This window comes from Heptranchias perlo, chromosome 9, assembly GCF_035084215.1.
Source record: "Heptranchias perlo isolate sHepPer1 chromosome 9, sHepPer1.hap1, whole genome shotgun sequence".
NCBI lineage: Eukaryota > Metazoa > Chordata > Chondrichthyes > Hexanchiformes > Hexanchidae > Heptranchias > Heptranchias perlo.
Genome location: NC_090333.1, coordinates 83432689 through 83458791, shown reverse-complemented (window position 1 = coordinate 83458791; position 26103 = coordinate 83432689). Strand labels below are relative to the sequence as shown.

Genomic DNA, 26103 nt, shown 5'->3' with positions numbered 1-26103 from the left:
TAACTGGAATAGTTTGAGCTGATTAGAGAGAGCTAACATTTGTAAAGCGTAGGTCATATCTAATGAAACTAATTGAATTTTTTGAGGAAGTAACTAAAGCAATTGGCAGGGGAATGTCTATGGATGTAGTTTATATGGACTTCCAGAAGTCATTCAATGAGGTGCCACATAAGAGACTGTTAGCTAAAATTAAAGCTCATGGAATTGAACGCAAATTATTGACCTGATTGGGAGATAAGTTGGACAGTAAAAGACAGAGAGCAGTATAATGGGTATGTATTTGAATTGGAAGGAAGTGACTAGTGGTTTCTCACAAAGATACCGAGGTTACCGAGGGAAGTAAGGGTAGAAATTGCAGTGGCTCTGGTCACAATCTTCCAATCCTCCTTAGATATGGGGACAGTGCCGGAGGACTGGAGGATTGCAAATGTTACACCCCTGTTCAAAACAGGGGAGAGGGATAAACCCGACAATTACAGGCCAGTCAGCCTAATGTCGGTGGTGGGGAAACTTTTAGAGACAATAATCCGGGACAAAATTAATTGGTACTTGAAAAAATATGGGCTAATAAATGAAAGTCAGCACGGATTTGTTAAAGGAAAATCGTGTTTGAATAACGTGATTGAGTTCTTTGATGAAGTAATGGAGAGGGTTGATAAGGGTAGTGCGGTTGATGTTGTGTTTATGGACTTTCAAAAGGCATTTGATAAAGTACCGCAAAGTAGACTTGTTAGCAAAATTAAAACCCATGGGATTAATGGGACAATGACAGCGTGGATACAAAACTGGCTTGGGGCAGAAAGCAGAGAGTAGTGGTGAACGGTTGTTTTTCAGACTGGAAGTATAGTGGTGCTCCCCAGGGGTCAATATTAGGACCACTGCTCTTTTCGATATATATTAATGACCTGGACTTTGGCACAGAGGGTATAATTTCTAAGTTTGCAGATGGCACAAAACTCTGAAATGTAGTAAACAATGTGGAAGATGGACTTCAGGAGTATAGAGACAGACTGGTGAAATGGGCGGACACATGACAGATGAAATTTAACGCAGAGAAGTGTGAAGTGATTCTTCCTACCACAATGTATGAGGAGAGGCAATATAAACTAAATGGTATAATTTTAAGGGGGGTGCGGGAACAGAGAGACCTGGGGGTGCACATACACAAATCTTTGAAGGTGGCAGTACAAGTTGAGAAGGCTGTTAAAAAAGCATATGGGATCCTGGGCTTTATTAATAGAGGCATAGAGTACAAAAGCAAGGAAGTTATGCAAAACCTTTATAAAATACTAGTTAGGCCTCAGCTGGAGTATTGTGTTCAATTCTGGGCACCATACTTTAGGAAGGATGTGAAGGCCTTAGAGGGGGTGCAGAAGAGATTTACTAGAATGGTTCCAGGGATGAGGGACTTCAGTTATGTGGAGATATTGGAGAAGCTGGGGTTGTTCACCTTAGAGCAGAGAAGGTTAAGGGGAGATTTGATAAAGGTGTTCAAAATCATGAAGGGTTTTGATAGAGTAAATAAGGAGAAACTGTTTCCGGTGCCAGAAGGTCAATAACCAGAGGACACAGATTTAATGTGATCGGCAAAAGAGCCAGAGGCGACACTTTTGCACTATTGCAAAGAAGCATACCGACAACTGGACAACCAGGAACACTACAGACGGTTACCCGCAGATCCGACCAAAGAACACACCCACCAGCTCAACAAACTGATCAAGACCTTCGATCCAGATCTTCAAAGCATCCTACGCGCTCTCATCCCATGTACTCCCCGCATGGGAGACTTCTACTGCCTCCCAAAGATACACAAAGCCAACACACCTGGACGTCCTATCATATCAGGCAACGGAACCCTGTGTGAGAACCTCTCTGGATACGTCGAGGGCATCCTGAAACCCATCGTACAGGGAACTCCCAGCTTCTGTCGCGACACTAGACTTCCTACAAAAACTCAGCACCCACGGACCAGTTGAACCAGGAACACTTCTCACCACGATGGACGTCTCGGCACTCTACACCAGTATCCCCACGATGACGGCATCGCTGCAACAGCCTCAGTACTCAACACCAACAACAGCCAATCTCCAGACGCCATCCTACAACTCATCCGCTTCATCCTGGATCACAATGTCTTCACCTTCGACAACTAGTTCTTTACCCAAACACACGGAACAGCCATGGGGACCAAATTCGCACCCCAATACACCAACATTTTCACGCACAAGTTCGAGCACGACTTCTTCACTGCACAGGACCTCCAACCAACGCTATACACCAGATACATCGACGACATTTTCTTCCTATGGACCCATGGCGATGAATCACTGAAGAGACTACACAATAACATTAACAAGTTCCATCCCACCATCAAACTCACCATGGACTACTCCTCAGAATGGGTTCCTTTTTTGGACACACGAATCTCCATCAAAGACGGGCACCTCAGCACCTCACTCTACCGCAAGCCCATGGACAATCTCACAATGCTCCACTTTTCCATCTTCCACCCTAACCACGTCAAAGAGGTCATCCCCTATAGACAGGCCCTCCGAATACACAGGATCTGCTGAGACGAGGAGGAACGCGATGGACACCTACAGACGCCCTCGTAAGAATGGGATATGACACTCGACTCGTCGATCGACAGTTCCGACGGGCCACAGCGAAAAATCGCATAGACCTCCTCAGAAGACAAACACGGGACGCAACCAACAGAGTACCCTTCGTCGTCCAGTACTTCCCTGGTGCGGAGAAACTACGCCATGTTCTCCGCAGCCTTCAACATGTCATCGATGACGGCGAACACCTCGCTAAGGCCATTCCCAGGCCTCCACTACTCGCCTTCAAACAGCCACCCAACCTCAAACAGACCATCGTTCGCAGCAAATTACCCAGCTTTCAGGAGAACAGCGTCCACGACACCACACAACCCTGCCACGGCAACCTCTGCAAGACATGCCAGATCATCGACACAGATACCACCATCACACGAGAGGACACCACCCACCAGGTACATGGTTCATACTCCTGTGACTCGGCCAACGTTGTCTACCTCATACGTTGCAGGAAAGGATGCCCGGGAGCATGGTACATTGGCGAGACCATGCAAATACTGCGACAACGGATGAACGGACACCGCGCAACAATCGCCAGACAGGAGGGTTCCCTCCCAGTCGGGGAACACTTCAGCAGTCAAGGACATTCAGCCACCGATCTCGGGTAAGCGTTCTCCAAGGCGGCCTTCGAGACACACGACAACGCAAAATCGTCGAGCAGAAATTGATAGCCAAGTTCCGCACCCATGAGGACGGCCTCAACCGGGATCTTGGGTTCATGTCGCGCTATACGTAACCCCACCAGCGAAAAAAAAGTTATCTGTTTTTAATACAACTGGTCATTCTCTTTCTTTCTCTTCCTTTCGGCTGTTTCTCTCTCTCTCTCTCTCCCTCCCTGTCTTTGGTTCTGGCCGTTTGTATATTCAGTAGTCTGGTATCTAATGTTTTTCTGTCTGGACGCTATTCAATTCCTTTGATTGTCTTGATAACGGGCAGTTGGAAAGATTATATGTAATCACCAGGCATTGTTCTGTGACTACATATGCGGTAATTTTCAAAGAATCCGACACTCACCTGACGAAGGAGAAAGCCTCCGAGAGCTTGTGATTTTCAAATAAAACTGTTGGACTATAACCTGGTGTTGTAAGATTCCTTACATTATGACACTTTTTTACACAGTGAGTTGTAATGATCTGGAATACACTGTCTGAAAGGGTGGTGGAAGCAGATTCAATAGTAACTTTCTAAAGGGAATTAAATAAATACCTGAAGGGAAAAAACGACAGGGCTATGGGGAAAAAGCAGGGGAATGGGACTAATAAGGGATAGCTCCTTCGAAGAGCCAGCACAGGCACGATGAGATGAACGGCCTCCTCCTGTGTTGTACCCAATATGATACTATGATCTGTGCTGGGGCCTCAACTATTCACTTTATTTATTAATGCCTTCGATAACATACTTCGAGAGCCATATGTCAAAGTTTGCCGACGACATAAAGATTGGTGGCATTGTAAGAAGTGTACATGGAGTATAAAAATACAAAATTGATAGATTAAGTGAGTGGGCAAAATTTTGGCAAATGGATTTCAACACAGGTAAGTGTGAGGTTGTCCATTTTGGACCAAAAAAGGACAGATCCGAGTATTTTGTTAATGGTGAAAAGCTAGAAACAGTGGAGGTCCAGAGAGATTCAGGGGTCCATGTACACAGATCACTAAAATGTAGCAGTCAGGTACAAAAGATTATCAAAAAGGCTAATGGAATGTTAGCCTTTGTAACTAAAGGGCTATAATATAGTGGGAAGTTTTGCTACAGCTATACAAAGCCCTGGTTAGACCACATCTGGAGTAATGTGTACAGTTCTGGACACCTCACTTAGAAAGGATACATTGGCTTTGGAAGGAGTGCAGTGCAGATTCACCAGAATGTAACCAGGGCTCCAAGGGTTAGATTATGAAGAGAGATGACAAAAACTAGGCTTGTATTCCCTGGAATATCGAAGATACAGGGTTGATTTGATTGAGGTTTTTAGGATATTGAAAGGAATTGATAGGGTAGATTGAGGGAAACTTTTTTTGCCGGTGGGAGAGTCGAGGACAAGGGGGACATAACCTTAAAATCAGAGCCAGGTCATTCAGGACAGAAGTTAGGAAACATTTCTTCAAGCAAAGGGTGGTAGAAGTGTGGAACTCTCTCACAAAAAGTAGTAGATGCTCGCTCAATTAATAATTTTAAATCTGAGATTGATAGATTTTTGCTAGCCACGGGTATTAAGGGATATGGAGCCCAGGCGGGTGGATGGAGTTAGGTACAGATCAGCCATGATCTCACTGAAGGGCGAAACAGGCTCGAGCGGCTAATGGCCTCCTCCTGTTCCTATGTACCTATGACAAAGATCGGACAGTACGCCAGAACAAGATATAACTGGACCAGAGATCTGACAGTGAGACAGAACGAGATATCATTGGAAAAATTGGGGCTTTTTCTCATTAGAACAATGACTATTACTAAGTGATATGATAGAAGGGAGGGGGGGGGGGGGGTCGGAGAGGAATTTTCCAGATATTTTTCCCTTAATTGGACGTGGGTTTTTAATCTAGTCTTTCACCCCTCACAGGAGATTCCATGGACCCAGGTGGAATGTCGTAATCGTGAAGCATAAGGCAACACGACTGTGTGGGACAGGCTGGGTGGACCAGCTAGTCTTTTCCTATCTGGCATTTTTTGGATGTTCTGCAGTTGCAGGCGGGTAACACTTTTATGCAGCATTTTAAAAAATATTTTGCATTCTGCCTTCACAGAGCTGGACTTGCTTCTCAACACTTCTGACTGTCAAAGCACTGGCAGATTCTCACTACCCCTACCCACAGTGGGCATTTTTCAGGTGCAGGTAGGGCATTCCTTGTAGGCATACCCCTTGTCTGCCATTATCAAGGTGGAGGAGGAACAAAGGATGGAGCAAGGGAGAGGTGGGCAGCTCACCAGATATTACACCCCCCCCCCCCCATAGAATAGAGACAGAACAGGTCAGATCAGGGTCTTAGTAAGGAGATGTGTTTTTTTTCTCTCTAATGTGACTGGTCTCAAAAAAGAAAAAAAGACTTGCATTTTATACAGCGCCTTTCATAACCTCAGGATGTCCCAAAGTGCTTTACAGCCAATTAAATACTTTTGAAGCATAGTCACTGTTGTAATGTCGGAAATGCGACAGCCAATTTGCGCACAGCAAGATCCCACAAACAGCAATGTGATAATGATCAGATAATCTTTTTCAGTGATGTTGGTTGAGGGATAAATATTGGCCCAGGACACCGGGGAGAACTCCCCTGCTCTCCTTTGCAATGGGATCTTTTGCGTCCACCAGTGAGGACATTCAACTGGGAATTTGGTGAGTGTGGGAATTAGGTGCAGAGGGGGAAGGAGGTGCGAAGTGATTTAAACCAGAGAACTCTAGAGCAAGGCTGAGCAGAGCATAAAGGCATACTCATGATACTGTCATTCAGGCCCTGCATGCTGCAAGTCTCCAGAGTGGGACTTGGACCCACAACCTTCTGACTCAAGAGTGCTACGCACTGAGCCACGGCTGACACCAGTACAAAATCCGTTCACAATGCAACAGCCTGACTCGGAAGATAGTACAAGCCGAGTGTGTCAACATCGGCACCTGTTTGAAACGGCGGGTAACAGCAAGTTTTAACACTTCCAACTGGCCTTTTTAATATCGCCCAAAACTGACAGAGCAGCCATGATAATGTAACCTGACTAACTCACAGCCAGCAATCAGACCCGAAATTAAAATAAAACGATATGAACTGCCAAAATACAGTAATAGCACAAGTGTCGGTCTGAGCCCTTCTTAGGGATTTGTGTTGTTTAAACAACCCAAATGCAAGCAGGATTTAATGAAACGACCTCCCTCGTCCTTTCCAACCCAAGAAACAGCCCGATCACATGAAAGAAAAGGCAATACAGTTTAAAATGGCAAACACTTCAGAAATAAAACTGAACAGGTCCTGAGCATAGCAAGCTAACCATTTGCTCCCCCTTCTAAATGTCATGCTTGTTTCAATTTGTTTCACAGATTACAACAAACCCATAATTAACATTAAGCAAGAGCTAATTTGCAATTATCGTATCACCCGGAAAACAGTCTGTTATGAAGACACTTTTGCTTTCAATAATATTAATGGTGTCCTTGCAAACAAAACCAAGCTAATGTCTGAGATGAAATCAAACACCAACAAATACAGCTTTTAAAACGATCAGATTCTTAATTTGGAGAGTTCCACCTACTTACAAACTGTTCCTACAACGTTCTTTGTCCTTTTTCTTTAAGAAAAGTAAATCGAGAAGTATACTTCCTGCTTGTGTTCCCGCCCTGTATTTTTTATTGGTGCTGGTTATATTGAATGTGGATGTAGTGTTGAATCCAGCTCGACCACATTGCGTCCCGCCCCTAACCTCATCAAACTAAACAGATGACAAATTGGAAAAGTTTAATATGTAAGAGTGATCCACAGTGCTTTCCTCTTCTGCTGCATCATAAACTAGCTTGACAAAACTCGCAAACTTTATTTTCACTCTGGAGATCACGGAAATTGCAAAACTATTGGAGAAATTCCAAAATGCAATTGACAATAATACTAATTTGCCAGCAGGATATTTCCATGGTCTTTATAAAGAAAGACTTGCATTTACATAGTGACTTTCACAGCCTCGGGGCGTCCCACAGCGCTTTACAGCCAATTAAGTACTTTTGAAGTGCAGTCACTGTTGTAATCATAGAATCATGCATCACAGAAGGAGGCCATTCAGGCCATCGTGCCTGTGCCGGCTCTTTGAAAGAGACATCCAATTAGTCCCACTCCTCTGCTCTGTCCCCAGAGCGCTGCAAATTTTTCCTTTTCAAGTATTTACCCAATTCCCTTTTGAAAGTTAGGAGTGAATCTGCTTCCACCACCTTTTCAGGTAGTGCATTCCAGATCATAACAACTCACCCTGTACTGTAGGAAATGTGGCAGCCAATTTGCGCACAGCAAGGTCCCACAAACAGCAATGTGATAACGATCAGATATTTTGTTTTAGTGACTTAACGGCAAGTGGTTAGGATCTGGAATGTACTGCCCGAGGGGGTGTTGGAGGCAGATTCAATCATGGCCTTCAAAAGTTAACTGGATAAGTACCTGGAAGGAAAAAATTTGCAGGGCTGCAGGGAAAGGGCGGGGGGTGTGGGACTAGCTGGATTGCTCTTGCATAGAGCTGGCGCGGACTCGATGGGCCAAACGGCCTCCTTCCGTGCTGTAACCTTTCTATGATTCTATAATGTTGGTTGAAGGATAAGCATTGGCCAGGACACTGGGGAGAACTCCCCTGCACTGGTTCGAATTACGCCATGGGATCTGTTACATTCAACTGAGAGGGCAGGCTAACGTCTCATCCAAAAGATGGCACCTCCGACAATGCAGCACTCCCTCAGTACAGTACTGGAGTGTCAGTCTGGATTATATACTGAAGTCTCTGGATTGGGACTCGAACCCACAACCTTCTAACTCAGAAGCGAGAAGTGCTACCAACTGAGCTACAGCTTTATAGATAAGTAAGAAGCACCAATGCAAAAGTTGATGTATTAGAGATGATCTAACTTATATCTTCTCATACCAAGTAATGTATGAGGCAACCCACTAATGCCCAATGTGTTACCTGCCAACCCATGCAGATTATATCATTCTCCATCTTCCCTCTCCAAGGTGGGTATTGCTCACTCCTCCAGCTCGGTTCCTCTGGTGTGTAGAGCAGTACCTGCCTTGGAACTCCTGTGAGACTCTTCCTCATGATGTGTGCCAGATATCTTAGCCTGCAGTTAATCCGAGAGCAGCAATGATTCGCATCCAGCATTTACCAGAGTTATACTGCAGGCTGCCATAGTTGAGAATCCGTATTACAGTCACCACGAGAGAGTTCTGTGCATGCGTGTCCATTTAAGTGCTTCAAGAGCATGTTACATAGAATTACATAGAATGTACAGCATAGAAACAGGCCACTTGGCCCAACAAGATCATGCCGGTGTTTATGCTCCACACGAGCCTCCTCCCTCCCTACTTCATCTCACCCTCTCAGCATATCCTTCTATTCCTTTCTTTCTCGTGTGTTTATCTAGCTTCCCCTTAAATGCATCTATGCTATTCGCCTCAACTACTCCTTGTGGTAGCGAGTTCCACATTCTAACCATTCTCTGGGTAAAGAAGTTTCTCCTGAATTCCCTATTGGATTTATTAGTGACTAGCTTATATTTATGGCCCCTGGTTCTGGTCTCCTCTGCAAGTGGAAACATCTTCTCTAAGTCTATCCTATCAAACCCTTTCATAATTTTACAGACCTCTATCAGGTCACCCCTCAATCTTCTCTTCTCTAGAGAATAGAGCCCCAGTCTGCTCTTTCCTAATAGGTATAACCTCTCAGTTCTGGTATCATCCTAGTAAATCTTTTATGCACCTTCTCCAATGTCTCTATATCCTTTTTATAATATGGAGGCTGGAACTGTTCACAGTCCTCCAAGTGTGGTCTGACCAAGGTTTGATACAAGTTTAACATAACTTCTCTGCTTTTCAATTCTATCCCTCTAGATTTGAACCCCAATGCTTGGTTCGCTATTTTCATGGCCTTATTAACCTGCGTCGCTACTTTTAGTGATTTGTGTATCTGTACACCCAGATCCCTCTGCTCCTGTGCCACATTTAGATTCTTATTATCCAAGCAGTATGTGGCCCCCTTATTCTTCCTACCAAAATGTAATACCTCACACTTACCTATATTGAAATTCATTTGCCAATTATACGCCCATTCTGCAAATTTATTAATGTCTTCCTGTATTTTGTCCTCCTCAGTATTAACTATACCTCCTAATTTAGTGTCATCTGCAAATTTTGAAATTGTACTTCCGATTCCAGATTGTTTATATAAATGGTGAACAACAGTGGTCCCAGCACTGATCCCTGTGGAACACCACTTCCCATCTTTAGCCAGTCTGAGTAACTACCTTTAACCCCTACTCTCTGTTTTCTGTTTTGTAGCCAGCTTTCTATCCATTCTGCTACCTGTCCCCTGACTCCACGTGCTCTGACCTTAGTCATGAGACGACTATGCGGTTCCTTATCGAAGGCCTTTTGAAAATCCAAATATATTAAATCTACTACATTACCCTTGTCTACTCTTTCTGTTACTTCTTCAAAGAATTCATTAAGTTTGGTCAAGCATGACCTTCCCTTTTGAAATCCGTGCTGACTATTCTTGATTATATTTTCGGTTTCTAGATGTTTTTCTATTAAATCTTTGAGTAAGGATTCCATTATCTATCCTACCACTGTGCAGGAGTCTCGATTTCTCAAAAATGTTAAAACAGCTCAGTTTTTAAAATTCCCAAGAGTTCCAGCGGAAAGCCCATGATTGCTTTTTATAGGTATTTTGACCCCACAATAGAGTTATGCTCCAGACTGTGTGTGTGTGTGTGTGTGTGTGACTGTCTCCCTTCTCTGCAGTGCAAAAGCAACAGCACATGTGCACCCTAAGCTTCCACTGCACCCCACCGTTTCCTCTAAGCTGCTGGGCGTGTGTGCGGCCGCGCAGCAGTCTGTTGTGGGCCGTGCACTTGAACCAGTGCTCTCGGCCCCTCTCCCACACTGACCAGTGCCCTTCTCCAGCTCTCGCTTCTGGTGCTGGGGAGTGTCTGATCCCGCGGCTCCGGCCGAGGAAGGGGCGGAATCAAGGTCTCGTTTTTGTTTCTTCCTGAGCCCCTCGACTTCACCCGGCAGCGTGATGTTGACGAGTGGTGATTGATTGCCCCAGGAAGTGAGCTCAGGCCGAAGGACCAAAGGCAGCTTCAATCGCAGTGCTTGAGGGGTGGAAACCTGAGTCAGCAAGTCAGGTGAGTTCATGAGAAGCCCTGTTAAACTATTTATCTTTTAATAGCTAAATCGAGGTTTCTTTTGTCAAGGAAACAGTTTAATATTTGTCAGTATTTTGTTTTCCTGGAGTTCCTATTATGAGTTTCAGACACTTTAGTGTCAAGTGGACCGGGTGTTTAAAGGCCATTCATTTCCCTCTTTCCATTAGTTAAAGGTTCAGAGATTGATTTCCTCTCATTATGCATGGATTTGTGATATTTAGAGGGACAATGTCTCATCTTTTCTACGCCTTTAGTAGTTAAAGTAACATCCTTCCTGTTAGTCTTGAGTCACATTCTGTACTGGGGGAAACGGCTGTCTATTTTGGTTGCTTCTGCTTTTAAAATTCTTATCCCCTCGTCAAATCCCTCCAAGCCCCATCTATGGCTGTAACCTCCTTCAGCCCTACAACCCCTCTTTTTATAAGGAGAAACTGTTTCCAGTGACAGAAAGGTCGGTAACCAGAGGACACAGAATTAAGGTGATTGGCAAAAGAAACAGGCGACATGAGGAGAAAGCACTTCACACAGCGAGTTGTTATGATCTGGAATGCGCTGCCTGAAAGGGTGGTGGAAGCAGATTCAATAGTGACTTTCAAAAGGGAATTGGATAAATACATGAAGTGGAAAAAATTTACAGGGCTATGGGGAAAGAGCAGGGGAGTGGGACTAATTGGATAGCTCTTTCAAAGAGCCGGCACAGGCACGATGGGCCGAATGGCCTCCTCCTGTGCTGTAAGATTCGATGACTATCCTACGGCTCCGGCCCCAGCCGCCACATTGTTTACTGCACTGCTAGAAAATGCAGGCAGCGAGCAGCTGATTGGTTGTGTGGAAACCAGACCAGGAAGATTGAAACCGATGCATTTGTCGTAGACTGCACCTATCCACCCAATCAGAGACCGGGCACCCCCGCCCAATCAGAGATGAGAGGCCCATATATAGAGGCGGCCAAAATTAATGAGACCTGCAAGATGTACGATTGGACTGCAATAATACGTTAAGCCCTGCTGAGGATTCGATGGAGGGATGGGGGTGAGGAGAGGGGAGGAGGGACGGGGGAAGGAGAGCTTTAATTAAACTGTTCCCTATCCCCAAATTCACACTGACTGATTTGACAGCTGTTTTGTATTTCTGACTCAATTTAAATATTCTGATTGCACACGATTTATTTCTGTTTAAATCAGTCATTAAACTGATTCAACAAATAGCTGATTGGAATCGTTCCCATCAGATAATTTTTAATAAAATATAATGAGATTGGTCTGCTCGATCCTGGTGCAACTTAAGAAACCCATTTCATAAATTATTTAAATTTATCAGCCAATATAACATTAAAATGTTACAATGATCCATTATTTTGTACATTTGTTCCGTTTGTTATTTACCCTGAATAATATTTTCTAAAAAGATGTTCTATGTAAAGTTGTGAGTTTTTTTACGGTGGTGCACACAGCCTTTATATCGGTGCACAAACCCAAATTCATTCAGCTCATGGCCGAAAAAAATTGGAGGGAACCTTGCCCCCCATCCCTTGTCGGTGCCTGGCCAGCACAGCACTGTGACATTTTAATCCAATGTTACTATCGTACCCTTGTTATTCTTCTCAAGTGTGGAATATTTTTAAAAATTCATTTTGAATTTATTTAACTTTTATTTGCAGCCAGGTAAATTTGATTTTAAATTTACTTACATTGATTATTTTAAGTTAAGTTGCTTCCTTTTTCTTGGTCCTGCCCGTCCTTGCCATTGTGGGGCCTTGGAGCTCACAATGGCATTAGACCTGGTACCCACTGCTCCACTTGTACCTCAGGTGATGCTCACTCATCTGCCCACTGACTTACCTTGGGGGTAGCAGTCACAAGGTGCCCTCTCCAAGATGCTAACTTGTTGGGCCTCTGGCTACTTGCCCATCCCCCCTCCCAGTGGGAGGTTCATGCCCACTCTTGGACCGTCCTCCCTCCCAGTGGGAGGTTCATGCCCACTCTTGGACCGTCCCCCCTCCCAGTGGGAGGTTCATGCCCACTCATAGACTGCCCTCCCTCCCAGTGGGAGATTCATGCCCACTCATAGACTGCCCTCCCTCCCAGTGGGAGGCTCATGCCCACTCTTGGACTGCCCTCCCTCCCAGTGGGAGGCTCATGCCCACTCTTGGACTGCCCTCCCTCCCAGTGGGAGGCTCATGCCCACTCTTGGACTGCCCTCCCTCCCAGTGGGAGGTTCATGCCCACTCTTGGACTGCCCTCCCTCCCAGTGGGAGGTTCATGCCCACTCTTGGACTGCCCTCCCTCCCAGTGGGAGGTTCATGCCCACTCTTGGACTGCCCTCCCTCCCAGTGGGAGGTTCATGCCCACTCTTGGACTGCCCTCCCTCCCAGTGGGAGGCTCATGCCCACTCTTGGGCTGCCTCCCTCCCAGTGGGAGGCTCATGCCCACTCTTGGACTGCCCTCCCTCCCAGTGGGAGGCTCATGCCCACTCTTGGACTGCCCTCCCTCCCAGTGGGAGGTTCATGCCCACTCTTGGACTGCCCTCCCTCCCAGTGGGAGGTTCATGCCCACTCTTGGACTGCCCTCCCTCCCAGTGGGAGGTTCATGCCCACTCTTGGACTGCCCTCCCTCCCAGTGGGAGGTTCATGCCCACTCTTGGACTGCCCTCCCTCCCAGTGGGAGGTTCATGCCCACTCTTGGACTGCCCTCCCTCCCAGTGGGAGGCTCATGCCCACTCTTGGGCTGCCTCCCTCCCAGTGGGAGGCTCATGCCCACTCTTGGACTGCCCTCCCTCCCAGTGGGAGGCTCATGCCCACTCTTGGACTGCCCTCCCTCCCAGTGGGAGGTTCATGCCCACTCTTGGACTGCCCTCCCTCCCAGTGGGAGGTTCATGCCCACTCTTGGACTGCCCTCCCTCCCAGTGGGAGGTTCATGCCCACTCTTGGACTGCCCTCCCTCCCAGTGGGAGGCTCATGCCCACTCTTGGGCTGCCTCCCTCCCAGTGGGAGGCTCATGCCCACTCTTGGACTGCCCTCCCTCCCAGTGGGAGGCTCATGCCCACTCTTGGACTGCCCTCCCTCCCAGTGGGAGGTTCATGCCCACTCTTGGACTGCCCTCCCTCCCAGTGGGAGGTTCATGCCCACTCTTGGACTGCCCTCCCTCCCAGTGGGAGGTTCATGCCCACTCTTGGACTGCCCTCCCTCCCAGTGGGAGGTTCATGCCCACTCTTGGACTGCCCTCCCTCCCAGTGGGAGGCTCATGCCCACTCTTGGACTGCCCTCCCTCCCAGTGGGAGGCTCATGCCCACTCTTGGACTGCCCTCCCTCCCAGTGGGAGATTCATCCTTGGCCTGGCTGAATCCCTTCCCACACTCATCACCTGCAGCCTGAAAATTACCCAGTGACCTGCGACCCCAAAGTGAGCCTGTGGCCCTGGCCAGAAACCTTCTCTTACCACCCCCACCCCCCCAACAGACTGCGAACCAACCGGCCTGCGGTCCTGGTTGGATCCCAGCATCCGCCACCTGAAAACGAGGCTCCCTTTCCCGCCCAACTGGTGCCCCACACCTGCCGCTAGAAACTGCGGCCTGCCGCTCTCAGCTTCTCCCTGCCCTGCCATGCTATGCCATGCCACCCACCTTCAGTAGAAATGCAGTCCAACATTAGTTGTTTACCATTTAGCTCTTAGCTCACCTCAAGAGAAATCATGGACTGACAGGGCACAGTTGGGTGTGATACTATAACTACTTCATTTAACCACATCACTCACACAACGGTTAGTGCTGTCATAAGGTTCAGTATCAGTGATTAAAGTAGCACAGTACCAAGAGGGTGATTAGTACTTAGAATACACCATCATAGGCACAGCAAAATATATGGGTCTGGTAGGGTAGTGGTTATGTTACTAATCCAGAGGTCTGGATTTATAATCCAGAGAATGTGAGTTCAAATCCCACCACCGCAGTTTGAGAATTTGAATTCAGTTTAAAAAAAGCTGGTATCAGTGAACGTGACTGTGAAGCTGTCGGATTGTTATAAAAACCCAACTGGTTCACTAATGTCCTTTAGGGAAGGAGACCTGCCCTCCTTACCCGGCGTGGCCTATATGCGACTCCAGTCCCACACCCACCTGGTTGACTCTGAAGTGGTCTAGCAAGACACTCAGTCCTATCACCACTTGCCCAAGGGCAACTAAGGATGGGCAACAAATGCTGGCCTTGCCAGCGATGCCCATATCCTGAGTGAATAATAAAAGAAACCTAGCAACTTACATTTATATGGTCCCTTTAATATAGTAAAATGTGGGGCAGGCTTTAAATTCAGAACCACACGACATAAGCAGGGATTAAACATTGATAAATACAATTCTTGCTCCAAATAAATTCAAGCAGCCTGTTGGTGAGGCAGCTTTTGACTCAACTTTATTTTTCTGTCAACTCTGCTTTCACCAAACTTGACAATTTAATCTTTCCACTAGGGTTGCCAGTTCTCTGATTGTCCGGGACTCTCCTGGAATTGAGGATTGCTCTCCTGGGCACTGCTGCGCGTGACCCAGAAAAAGTATTTGCAGATCGCGCCTCAGCTATCCCGACTTGCGATTCCCGCCTCCCTCCTATCATACCTTCTCTGACCATCTCAGCCATTCCCAGCCTCCCAGGAGTGGCCCCGTATCCCAGCAAAGTTACGGCATGGGGCATAACCAGCCACAAGGAAATTCCTTGCCTGTGAATTTTAACTCTTCTCTCATCTCTGTCTGCTAACTAGCCTGGCCTGTGAGATTTGGGATCGGACGATCAGGATCGACGTTTGATTCCTGGGGGGGGATGAGGAGTGGAAGCAGACGAGGTGTCCTTTAAATGTGACTTGGTCTCCAGTGACTGAAGGAGGGAATGGTGACGAGGAGCCACCGGCCGCAGCCCCTGGGTGGATTAACCCAGCCGCTGGGAGAGGGGCAATTCATGTTGGCCTGTGCTGTGTCCTGTCGTATAATGTGTATTATTACAGCTTTGGTGCGGCTTCGCCCCACCTTGGCAGCCGTGCCTTCAGCTGCCTAGACTGTAAGCTCTGGCATTCTCTCCTGATGCCTCTCTCCTCCTTTAAGATGCTCCTTAAAACCTACCTCTTTGACCAAGCTTTTGGTCACCCATCTTAATATCTCCATATGTGGCTCGGTGTCAAATTTTGTTAGATAATCGCTCCTTTGAAGCGCCTTGGGACGTTTTACTACGTTAAAGGCGCTATATAAATGCAAGTTGCTGTTGTTCTCCCTGAGGACTGAGCCTCACCTCCCCGAAGCTGGGTTTCCGCAATTGGGTCTTGAAATCAGTGAATTAGGTTTGGTTTGGGTTTTATTTATTATTTTTATGATGTGCAATTTATTGTAAAAAGTAATAAAATTGCACAAAAACTTTACTTACATAGAATGTACAGCACAGAAACAGGCCATTCGGCCCAACAGATCTATGCCGGTGTTTATGCTCCACACGAGCCTCCTCCCACTCTTCTTTATCTCATCCCATCAACATATCCTTCTATTCCTTTCTCCCCCATGTGTTTAACTCACTTCCCCTTAAATGCATCAATGCTAGTCACCTCAACTACTCCTGGGTAAAGAAGTTTCTCCTGATTTCCTTGTTAGATTTATTAGTGACTATCTTATATTTCTGGCCCCTTGTTCTCCTCCGCAAGTGGAAACATCTTTTCTATGTGTACCCTATCAAACCCTTTCATAACCTTAAAGACCTCTATCAGGTCACCCCTCAGTCTTCTCTTTTCTAAAGAAAAGAGCCCCAGCCTGTTCAATCTTTCCTGATGGGTATAACCTCTCAGTTTTGGTATCATCCTAGTAAATCTTTTTTGCACCTTCTCTAGTGCCTCTATATCCTTTTTATAATATGGAGACCAAACTTGTTCACATTACTTTAGGTGTGGTCTAATCGAGGTTCTATGCAAGTTAACATAACTTCGCTGCTTTTCAATTGTATCCCTCTACAAATGAACCCTAGTGCTTGGTTTGCTTTTTTATGGCCTTATTAACCTTAGCATATCAATGTTTTCATTAAATCAGTGGAATTTATTAATTGTGGTTGACACTGTAGAATCATTACAGGAGTAGTTTTTATTTAAACACTAATTATCCTTAAATTGTTCTCTTTTTCCCACAACAGTGTCTACACTTCAAAAGTACTTAACTGGCTGTAAAGTGCTTTGGGACATCCTGAGGTTGTGAAAGGTGTTATATAAATGCAAGTTTTTTTTCTTTTGTGTTCTTTTCGTTTAGAAACTATGATGTAATTCATCTCGCTGAAATCTTTCATTCAAATATTTTATTCATCCCTTGGTGATACATTTCAACTAAAGACATGTGCATGCGTTACATCAGCAAGCATCACATGTTCAGGCACGGGCCAGTGCCATGTGATCACATCAAGTCATTAAACCTCCAGGGGCCGGTCAGCAGTCAGGAAGCTCAAGGAACAGCACTTCATCTTTTACAACCTGGTGCCAGGGTCAAGGATGTCACTGAGCGACTGCAGAACATTCTGGGGGGAGGGTGAATAGCCGGAGGTCGTGGTCCATATCGGTACCAAAAACATAGGTAGAAAGAGGGATGAGGTCCTGCAGGCAGATTTTAAGGAGTTAAGAAAAAGATTAAGAAGCAGGACCTCAAAGGTAGTAATCTCAGGATTACTCCTGGTGCCACATGCTAGTGAGTATAGAAATAGGAGGATAGAGCAGATGAACGCATGGCTGGAGAGATGGTGCAGGAGGGAGGGCTTTAGATTCCTGGGGGCATTGGGACCGGATCTGAGGGAGGTGGAAACTGTACAGGCCGGACGGGTTGCACCTCAACTGAGCTGGGACCAACGTCCTCGCAGGGTAGGTTTGCTAGTGCTGTGGGGGGGGAATTAAACTAATTTGGCGGGGGATGGGCACCAGGATGTAGCATTGGAAAGGAGAAACAAGGTGCACAAAGGATCGGGAAAGAAAGATAGCACTAGAGCAAGTAACAGTACAGTATTAGGTGGGATCAGACTAAGAGAGAATACAAGAAAGTCTAAGACTGGTTTGTGGTGCATGTGTGTAAACGCACAAGTGTGGTAAACAAGGTTGGTGAGCTGCAGGCACAATTAGCCACATGGGAATATGATGTTGTGGCGATAACGGATCAATAAAGGTCAGGATTGGGTACTAAATATTCTTGGATACAAGGTGTTCAGGAAAGATAGGGAAGGAAAGAAAGGAGGAGGGGTGGTGGCAGTATTGATTAAAGAGAATATTGCAGTGCTGGAGAGAGAGGATGTCCTGGAGGGGTCAAAGACAGAATCTATTTGGTTAGAGTTAAGAAATAAAAGAAGTGCCGTTACACTACTGGGTGTATTCTATAGGGCACCAACTAGTGGGAAGGATATAGAGGAGCAAATTTGCAGGAAGAGGTGCAAAAGCCATTGAGTAGTGATAACTGGGGACTTCAACTATCCTAATATAGACTGGGATAACAATAATAATATAATAATAACAATAATAATCTAAGGGGCACGGAGGGGGAGGAATTTTTGAAATGTGTTCAGGATAATTTTCTTGACCAGGATGGAGACATTGCTGGACTTGGTTCTAGGGAATAAGACGGGCCAAGTGGAGCAAGTGTTAGTGGGGGAGCATTTAGGGAGCAGCAATCATAGTGTTATTTCAGTGGGTTGAGAACAGATCTGGCCCAGGTAAATTGGAATCATAGATTGGCAGGCAAAACTATAATTGAACAGTGGGCAGCCTTTAAAGAGGAGATGATTCTGGTACAGACAAGGTACATTCCAACGAGGGAGAAAGGTAGTGCAACTACAGCCAGAGCTCCCTGGATGACAAAGGAGATAGAGAATAAGATGAAGTGGAAAAAAGGGGCGTATGACAGGTGTCAGGTTGATAACACAAGTGAGAATGAGAGAGAATATAGAAAGTTCAGAGGGGAAGTGAAAAAGGAAATAAGAGGGGCAAAGAGAGAGTATGAGAATAGACTAGCGACCAACGTAAAAGGGAATCCAAAAGTCTTCTACAAACATGTTAACAGTAAACAGGTAGTAAGAGGAGGGGTGGGGCCATAAAGGAGATCTACTCATGGAGGCAGAGGGCATGGCTGAGGTACTAATTGAGTACTTTACATCTGTCTTTACCAAGAAGATGCTGCCAGAGTCTCAGTAAAGGAAGATATAGTTGAGATACTGGATGGGCTAAAAATAGATAAAGAAGAGGTACTCGAAATGCTAGCTGTACTTAAAGTAGATAAGTCACCTGGTCCGGATGGGATGCATCCTAGGTTGCTGACAGAAGTAAGGGTGGAAACTGCAGAGGTACTGGCCATAATCTTCCAAACATCGGTAGATACGGGGGTGGTGCCAGAGGACTGGAGAACTGCAAATGTTACACTCTTGTTCAAAAAAGGGTTTAAGGATAAACCCAGCAACTACAGGCCAATCAGTTTAATCTCAGTAGTGTGGAAACTTTTAGAAATGATAATCCGGGACAGAATTAACAGTCACTTGGATGAGTATAGATCGATTAGGGAAAGCCAGCACGGATTTGTTAAAGGCAATTCGTTTTAACTAACCTGATAGAGTCTTTTGATGAGGTAACAGAGGGGGTAGATGAGGGCAATGCAGTTGATGTGGTGTATACAGACTTTCAAAAGGCATTTGATAGTGCTGCATGATAGACTTATCATGAAGAGGGCAGTAGCAACATCTGTATTCACTCGAGTTTAGAAGAATGAGAGGGGATCTCATTGAAACATATGAAATTCTGACAGGGCTAGACAGACTGGATGCAGGGAGGATGTTTCCCCTGGCTGGGGTGTCCAGAACGAAGGGTCAAAGTCTCAGGATACGGGGTAGGACATTTAGGACTGAGATGAGGCGAAATTTCTTCACTCCGAGGGTGGTGAACCTGTGGAATTCTCTATCACAGAAGGCTGTGGAGGCCAAGTCACTGAATATATTTAAGAAGGAGCTAGATAGATTTCTAAACACAAAAGGCATCAAGGGGTATGGGGAGAGAGCGGGAATATGATATTGAGATAGAGGATTAGCCATGGTCATATTGAATGGCGGAGCAGGCTCGAAGGGCCAAATGGCCTACTCCTGCTCCTAGTTTTCTATGTTTCTTAGAACAGATAAGGTTGAGTGGAGATTTGATAGAGGCATTCAAAATCATGAGGGGTCTAGGCAGAGTCGATAGAAACTGTTCCCATTGGCAGAAGGGTCAAGAATCAGAGGACATAGATTTAAGGTGACTGGCAAAAGAACCAAAGGTGACATGAGGAAAAACCTTTTTACACAGTGAGTGGTTAGGATCTGGAATACACTGCCTGAGAGGGTGGTGGAGGTAGACTGAATCATGGCTTTCAAAAGGGAACCGGATAAGTACTTGGAAGGAAAAAATTTGTAGGGCTATGGGGATAGGGTGGGGGAGTGGGACTAGCTGGATTGCTTTTGCATAGAGCTGGCACGGACTCGATGGGCCGAATGGCCTCCTTCCATGCTGTAAGCTCTCTATGATTCTGGACTCAACATTGATTTCAATAACTTCAGATGATAACCACTGCTCCCATTTTTTCAGACACCAGGTGCTGGTAATGGTCCTGCTGTAACCATTTATAGCTCCTCTAGACCCATCTTTTGTTTCTTTACTTCACAGAATGGTTACAGCACAGAAGGCGGCCCATCTGGCCCGTGCCGACTCTTTGTAAGAGCAATCCAGTTAGTCCCATTCCCCCGCTCTATAGCCCTGCAAATTTTTTTTCCCTTCGAGTATTTATCCAATTCCTTTTTGAAAGCCACGATTGAATCTGCTTCCACCGCCCTTTCAGGCAAAAGTCGCCTTTGGTTCTTTTGCTGATCTGTGTTCTCGACCCTTCCACCAGTTTTACTTTATCTAAAACCTTCCTGCCCCATTCCCACCCTCCTTGCCCTTTCCACCATCATCCCTTTTATCATTTAATCTCTCCTGCCCTCCCCCCGTCACAGACCTCCCCTTTTCCCTGACTCTGTACTCGCTTAAAAACGGTTCAATCTTTAACATCTTCCAGTGGTGAGATGTCTCTGACCTGGACGGTGATCTCCGCCCTCACTCACTCACTCTCGGGGTTTGATTCCAGTCTCCGCACCATTCGGCCTTTTTAAGGAAGGGGTTTTATTTTTTATATGAAATTGGCGCCAAAAGCCAAGTGCGCGCGGTCCAAAGACTGACCAACCGTCAGCCCGCGCCTCGGGGACAACGGCTCTGATCACCGGGGGGGGGGGGGGAACGGCTCTGATCACCGGGGGGGGGGGGGGGGGAACGGCTCTGATCACCGGGGGGGGGGGGGGGGGGGGAACGGCTCTGATCACCGGGGGGGGGACAACGGCTCTGATCACCGGGGGGGGGGAACGGCTCTGATCACCGGGGGGGGGGAACGGCTCTGATCACCGGGGGGGGGGGAACGGCTCTGATCACCGGGGGGGGGGGGAACGGCTCTGATCACCGGGGGGGGGGGGAACGGCTCTGATCACCGGGGGGGGGGGAGGGGGAACGGCTCTGATCACCGGGGGGGGGGAGGGGGAACGGCTCTGATCACCGGGGGGGGGGGAGGGGGAACGGCTCTGATCACCGGGGGGGGGGGAGGGGGAACGGCTCTGATCAGCGGGGGGGGGGGGAACGGCTCTGATCACCGGGGGGGGGGGGGAACGGCTCTGATCACCGGGGGGGGGGGAACGGCTCTGATCACCGGGGGGGGGGGGAACGGCTCTGATCACCGGGGGGGGGGGGGAGGGGGAACGGCTCTGATCACCGGGGGGGGGGGGGGAGGGGGAACGGCTCTGATCACCGGGGGGGGGACAACGGCTCTGATCACCGGGGGGGGGGACAACGGCTCTGATCACCGGGGGGGGGGGGAACGGCTCTGATCACCGGGGGGGGGGGGAACGGCTCTGATCACCGGGGGGGGGGAGGGGGAACGGCTCTGATCACCGGGGGGGGGGGAGGGGGAACGGCTCTGATCACCGGGGGGGGGGGGGAGGGGGAACGGCTCTGATCACCGGGGGGGGGGGAGGGGGAACGGCTCTGATCAGCGGGGGGGGGGGGGAACGGCTCTGATCACCGGGGGGGGGGAACGGCTCTGATCACCGGGGGGGGGAACGGCTCTGATCACCGGGGGGGGGACGGCTCTGATCACCGGGGGGGGGGAGGGGGAACGGCTCTGATCACCGGGAGGGGGAACGGCTCTGATCACCGGGGGGGGGGAACGGCTCTGATCACCGGGGGGAGGGGGGGAGGGGGAACGGCTCTGATCACCGGGGGGGGGGGGGAGGGGGAACGGCTCTGATCACCGGGGGGGGGGGGGGAACGGCTCTGATCACCGGGGGGGGGAACGGCTCTGATCACCGGGGGGGGGAACGGCTCTGATCACCGGGGGGGGGAACGGCTCTGATCACCGGGGGGGGGAACGGCTCTGATCACCGGGGGGGGGAACGGCTCTGATCACCGGGGGGGGGGGGGGGACGGCTCTGATCACCGGGGGGGGGGGGGGACGGCTCTGATCACCGGGGGGGGGGGGGGGGGGGACGGCTCTGATCACCGGGGGGGGGGGGGGGGACGGCTCTGATCACCGTGGGGGGGGGGGGGGGAACGGCTCTGATCACCGTGGGGGGGGGGGGGGGAACGGCTCTGATCACCGTGGGGGGGGGGGGGGGGGAACGGCTCTGATCACCGGGGGGGCCGCACCGACTCACCTCAGGCGGCGCCGCTCGCTCGCTCGGCCTTCCCCTGCTCGCGGTGAGTTGTGGCGGACAATCCCTTCACCGACCTTCCGCTCTCTGACGGTTCATCAACAAGATTCAAACATAACCCGGGCCAGACGGGGACGGTGAGACCGGGACACGGGGGCGGGCAGGCGGTGAGAGCGGGGCCCGGGGATGGGCTCGGGCGGGCGGGTGGTGAGAGCGGGGCCCGGGGATGGGCTCGGGCGGGCGGGCGGGCGGTGAGAGCGGGGCCCGGGGATGGGCTCGGGCGGGCGGTGAGAGCGGGGCCCGGGGATGGGCTCGGGCGGGCGGGTGGTGAGAGCGGGGCCCGGGGATGGGCTCGGGCGGGCGGGCGGTGAGAGCGGGGCCCGGGGATGGGCTCGGGCGGGCGGTGAGAGCGGGGCCCGGGGATGGGCTCGGGCGGGCGGTGAGAGCGGGGCCCGGGGATGGGCTCGGGCGGGCGGTGAGAGCGGGGCCCGGGGATGGGCTCGGGCGGGCGGGTGGTGAGAGCGGGGCCCGGGGATGGGCTCGGGCGGGCGGGTGGTGAGAGCGGGGCCCGGGGATGGGCTCGGGCGGGCGGGCGGTGAGAGCGGGGCCCGGGGATGGGCTCGGGCGGGCGGTGAGAGCGGGGCCCGGGGATGGGCTCGGGCGGGCGGTGAGAGCGGGGCCCGGGGATGGGCTCGGGCGGGCGGTGAGAGCGGGGCCCGGGGATGGGCTCGGGCGGGCGGGCGGGCGGTGAGAGCGGGGCCCGGGGATGGGCTCGGGCGGGCGGGCGTTGAGAGCGGGGCCCGGGCCGGCCGGGGATGGGAGCACTGAACGGAGGGGCTGCTCCCGCGGGCTAAATTAAATCACAGCCGGCCGTGAGCGACCGGGGAAGGAGGAGAGAGAGCGGGGTCAGGCGGCCCGGTGCCCGGCTCTCCTGCCTCCTCCGCTTCAGGCCCGGTGCCCTGCTCCGGCTGCGGTTGGGTGGCTGTTTATTGGCCGGGAGATAGGGTGGAGGAGCGGGCGCGGTGAGGGTCAAGCAGACCGCTGGCTCCCCCCGCCCCGCGAACATAGGAACAGGAGGAGGCCATTCAGCCCCTCGTGCCTGCTCCGCCATTTGATAAGATCATGGCTGATCTGTGATCTAACTCCATATACCCGCCTTTGGCCCATATCCCTTAATACCTTTGGTTGCCAAAAAGCTATCTATCTCAGATTTAAATTTAGCAATTGAGCTAATATCAATTGCTGTTTGCGGAAGAGTTCCAAACTTCTACCACCCTTTGTGTGTAGAAATGTTTTCTAATCTCGCTCCTGAAAGGTCTGGCTCTAATTTTTAGACTGTGCCCCCTACTCCTAGAATCCCCAACCAGCGGAAATAGTTTCCCTCTATCCACCCTATCTGTTCCCCTTGATATCTTATAAACTTCGATCAGATCACCCCTTAACCTTCTAAACTCCAGAGAATACAACCCCAATTTGTGTAATCTCTCCTCATAACTTAACCCTTGCAGTCCGCTCCCGCTCCCTCTGCCACTGTGGCTGCGGTGTTATGTACAGCATACACTGCAGCAGCTCGCCAAGGCTTCTTCCGCAGCACTTCCCAAACCCGCGACCTCCACCATCCAGAGGGACAAGAGCAGCATGTGCGTGGAGACACCATCACCTCCAAGTCACACAACATCCCAACCTGGACATATAGCGGTCATTCTTTCATCGTCATTGGGTCAAAATCCTGGAACTCCCTACCTAACAGCACCGTGGGAGCACCTTCACCACACAGACTGCAGTGGTTCAAGCAGAAGGATTACCACCACCTTCTCAAGGGCAACTGGGAATGGGCAATAAATGCAGGTTTTGCCAGTGTCGCCCACATTCTGAGAGTGATGTTTAAAAGCCCATTCAGAGGTGAGAGTTCCACCGTCTCCTCCTGCCCATACGTTGGGTGCCCAGACTCTGTAAATTCTGAGGAGAGGAATGCAGATGATGACTATTGGGAAATGTGATGTCACTGATCTTCAAAGCAAACGCTCTGATGCATTCTGCAGCTCACTGGAGGATATTCAGTCTGGAGTCTGGTTACAGATAGGCAGCTGGAGGGAGACACTGGGTGTACGCTGCCTCTCACTCTGTGAATGGGGTTCAGTATGTGGGCAGTTAGTGCTTATATTGCTGTGGCCACTTAACAAAATTATTTCTTCTTTTTGGCTGAGGGCACCTGGGCATGGAACCTGTGACTATTTCAATATGGTCTGAGCTGGACTGATGTTAACTCTTGTTTTTGATGTGATTAAACAGGGATCGTCACGTGAGAACAGACTGGGCCGATGGGGGTTGATTGTGGAGCTCGATGCTCTGCGGAATCTAGACCAGCTGTTCAAACTGTTTGAATCACCAATTGCTCGGCGTGGTGGGCCTTTACCTGGTACGATGGCTTACAGAAGATCAGGGATTTATTTAAAAGTAGGTTGGGAACATGTACCAGGAATGGGCAATAAATGCCGGCCTTGCTAGCAATGCCCACACCCCGAGAATGAAATGAAAATATAGATAGATGTACTTTGCAACAGGAGTGATTGTGTGATGCTGAGCAACGGGAGCCCTGGCTGATCTTCCCCATCCTTGAAACAACGGTGCAAAAGCAATTGGATCGGCTGAGATCCCAAAACCCGACACAGAGCAGGACTTTCAAATGGGACCTTGTGTTCAGTGAAGCTTAAGTTCTACACTGGGCAGTGGGTTTACTCCCTAAACCAGCAGGAGGGACAGTAATAGAATTACATGAATATTTTATTTTTCTAAAACCACAGACTGACTCATTGTAAAAGTTATGTAGCTCGAGGTAAAAAGCTTGTCCCCATTCGGCATTTAACAAAAGTTTCTGCTGAGGTGCTCCAGTGATCTCCCTGAAATATCGCCGAGTTCTCACCAGAAGAGTATCTTTAAACTACAGGCCGGCCGGTAATTTTGACAATGAGTGCTATAGTCTGAACTGTTAACCTTGAGCAGCAGGATACGAATGATGACTTTGTTTTCCTGTTGATTTCACAATGATTCTCAAAGTAAACGCCCTGATGTGTCCTGCAGCTCACTGGGAGCATATTTCGCCAGAAGCAGTTACGGAAATGGAGCTTTAGTCTTTATAACTGGTTGTACAGTTTAGAATCTTGTTTCCCTGCTCATCTCGTCGTTCCACAGATAACTGACGGTAATGTTCCATACTTAAGAATAATTTGGGGGTTGTGCTCACTACCTGTTTGGGATTTTTTCATCCCCAGCCTGGCTCTGCAAATGGACAGCTTGTAAAGGGAAGGAATTCCTGTCAGAGGACAGGGGTGGGCGGGAGGGGAGGGAGGCGGGTGGGGGGCACGGGGGGTGATTGTTGCTTGATGAGCGCCTGTTAAGTTTTGTAAAGTATGATTTAAGACTTTGAAGTGATTTATGGAAAACTGTTGGTCTAAAACTGGTCAGTCTCCAGTGCAGAAACCTGACGCACAGGAATGGGCTGTTTTTAACAACAAAAAAACAAGTGAACTGTGCTGGTCTGATGTTAACTCTTGTTCTTGATGTGATTAAACAGGGATCGTCACGAAGGGCCGATGTGGGTTGATTGTGGAGCTCGATGCTCCGCGGAATCTAGACCAGGCGTACAAACTCTTTGAATCACCAATTGCACAGCGTGTTGGGCCTTTACCTGGTATGACGGCTTACAGAAGATCAAGGATTGAACATTTTCTTAAAATGTAGGTTCTTTGTGAAGGGAGAATCCTCTGGTCAATGGGATCATGTATTTGCAGGGGTGTGTTTTGCAGATAGAATAAGATAAAACTGAATCCTTGGTGAATCAGTCACCAGGATCTGAATAGATAC

The 26103-nt window shown here is 49.0% G+C and overlaps 1 protein-coding gene across 4 annotated transcripts in view; it reads right to left on the bottom strand.

Moving 5' to 3' along the window:
- Positions 1-22678, bottom strand: part of LOC137325569 (2-5A-dependent ribonuclease-like) — a 98320-nt gene extending 75642 nt beyond the window's left edge. The window contains exon 1 of one of the 4 annotated variants that reach the window (XM_067990824.1): positions 22243-22678. The gene's annotated coding sequence lies outside the window, so the exon portion shown is untranslated. Of the gene's footprint in view, positions 1-6851; positions 6935-20579; positions 20742-22242 lie in introns of those variants that run through there. The other 3 variants (XM_067990827.1, XM_067990825.1, XM_067990826.1) reach the window with 3 other exon arrangements.
- Positions 22679-26103: the final 3425 nt, after the last annotated feature.